The sequence below is a fragment of the Camelus ferus genome, chromosome 4 (assembly GCF_009834535.1).
Source record: "Camelus ferus isolate YT-003-E chromosome 4, BCGSAC_Cfer_1.0, whole genome shotgun sequence".
NCBI classification, from domain to species: Eukaryota; Metazoa; Chordata; class Mammalia; order Artiodactyla; family Camelidae; genus Camelus; species Camelus ferus.
Genome location: NC_045699.1, coordinates 7,551,717 through 7,554,323, shown reverse-complemented (window position 1 = coordinate 7,554,323; position 2,607 = coordinate 7,551,717). Strand labels below are relative to the sequence as shown.

The window sequence follows — 2,607 nt, the reverse complement described above, 5'->3', positions numbered from 1 at the left end:
TTTACAATTATCCTTTTACGTGGCCGTCTTTCGTGAATTTGGGTGCCTGGGGGCAGGGCCAGGGTCTCATCGTCCTGCAGTCCCAAGGCTAGCCTGGCACCTGGCACGTGCCAGCGCCTGGGGAGTGCTGAGTAGATGAGCAACTGTCCATTGTGACATATGGACATCCTCAAGGTCACACAAACAGCTGTGCGACACGGAAGGTCAGGCGATTATCCTTCTGCATGAAGGTGGAGGATGGAGGGTGGAAAGACACTTTTTAAAAAAGTGAATATTAAATAGCTGATTGTGAATATAATTTCTGATCAGTCAACTTTTTCCTTCTTGTGGGAAAGTGCAAAGGAGATATCGAGGCAGTTAAGTAGATAGGAGACAGACCCATGCTCCCTACCTCTGCCAAAAAGACTGAGTTGGTCAAGCTAACTCTCTATGTGAACCAAGAAGCAGTGCCTTGGACTCCGTCCCCACCCTTAAATGACTCCCTGCTTGAAGACTCTTGCAGAAATCATTAAAAACTTGGCCAAACGACCACTTCCCCAGATGGAGTCTATTGGTGTACTACTTAGTGCCCTACAGAGCCACAGAACCAGCAGGAGACACACACACACAGAGTCAGCCCTCAGGATCCTTGGACTATCATCCACAGATTCAACCAAAATCAATAATAAAAAATACTGGAATCAAAAATACTGGGGAAAAAATTGCAGAAAGTTTAAAAAAGTAAAACTTAAGTCTGCTTTGTGCCAACAACTATTTACATAGCACTTACATTGTATTTACGACTATCCAGGGGTGTTGTAAAGTATATGGGAGGGTTGGTACCTTGGCGGCTGCGTACTGGCCGCCCTGGCCTTTCGGTCCTGGTGGCTTGCCACCATGACGTACAAGGCCACCTCCTTTGCCAAAGACTTCCTGGCCAGAGGGAGCACCCCTGCCATCTCCAAGACGGCCTTGGCCCTGATCGAGCAGGTCAAGCTGCTGCTGCAGGTGTAGCCCGCCAGCAAGCAGATGACGGCCGACAGGCAGGACAAGGGAATCGTGGACTGCACTGTGCACATCCCCAAGGAGCAGGGTGTGCTGTCCTTCTGGGTGCGCAGCCTGGCCACAGTCATCCACCACTTCCCTATGCAAGCCCTCAATTTCGCCTTCAAGACCTTCCTGTGGGGCGTGGACAAACACACGCAGCTCTGGATGTATTTCATGTGCAACCTGGCCTTCGGTGGTTGAAGGAGGGAGAGCCTCCTCCCTCTGCTTCGTCTACCCGCTGGATTTTGCCAGAATCCACCTAGTAGCCAATATAGGGAAATCCAGCATGGAGCAGGGTTTCAAAGGCCTGGGAGACTTGAGATGTCTTGATGTCTGACGTCAGACTTGATGTCTGACGGCATCTGAGGCCTGTACCAGGACTTTTGGTGTCTCTGTGCAGGGCATCGTCATCTAGCTGGCCGCCTACTTCGGCGTGTAGGACACCGCCAAAGGTGTGCTCCCCAACCCCAAGAACACCCACATCGTGGTGAGCTGGGTGATTGCCCAGGTTGTGACAGCCGTGGCCGGCGTGGTCTTCTATCCGTTCAACACTGTGGGGTGGCCGATGGTGATGCAGTCGGGGCACGAAGGAGCTGACATCATGTACAGGGGCACGCTGGGCTGCTGGTGGAAGATCTTCAGAAACGAAGGGGGCAAAGCCTTCTTCAAGGGCATCTGGTCCAATGTCCTCTGTGGCAAGGGCAGCGCCTTCGTGCTGATCCTGTACGACAAACTGAAGGTCATCTGGATGCCGCCTCACCAGCACAGGACCAACAGAACCAGGTGGAGTACTTAACTACGAGAGTCCATGGACCTCTGGGAAATTCCAGCGTCCTTGTGGAGGGCTCACTGTGATCATGAGCGTTGGCACCCTGGGTCCATGTAATGCGGGTGGGTGGAGGGGAGTCACGGCGTCTTTGCAGGTCCTCATGTGAGGCAGCTCCTGTGATTCAGTCTGAGTCCAAAGGCCTGAGAGCTAGAGGAGCAGACGGTGAAACAGAGCAGGACCCTGTGCGGCTCTTCCTGGTACCAGTGATTTCCATGCCTCACCATTTCTTGTTTGTAGGGAAGTCGCTTCATTCAGCCTCCTTGACCTTCCCTGAGTTCCAAAGGGCAGCAACCATTGTGACTATCCGTCTCCAGAAAATTTTCCATCTTCCCAAACCGAAACTGTTCCCATTAAATAATAGTTCCCCATTCTTCCCTCCCCCAGCCCCTGGCAACACCATTCTACCCTCTGCCCCAATGAGTCTGGCTCCTTTTTGTACCTCGTATTAGTGAATCACACAGTATTTGTCCTTGGGTTGTGATGGTGTATGTCACTTGGCACGATGTCTTCAAGGTTCATCCATGCTGCAGCATGAGTCAGAATTTCCTTCCTTTTGAAGGCTGAATAATAATATTCCATTGTATGGATACAACATGGATATGAAAGCTGCATTTTGTTTATCCATTGATCCATCACTGTATACTCTAGGTTTCCTCCATCTCTTGGCCATTGTGAATAATGCTCCTAATGCTGTTGAACACACAAGTTCATGTGCCCAATGCACAGTAAGGCCAAACAAACCGAAATGCTGG

General features: G+C 51.0%; 1 pseudogene; it reads left to right on the top strand.

Moving 5' to 3' along the window:
* Positions 1–780: 780 nt before the first annotated feature.
* On the top strand, positions 781–1,822 carry LOC102516883 (annotated as a pseudogene).
* Positions 1,823–2,607: the final 785 nt, after the last annotated feature.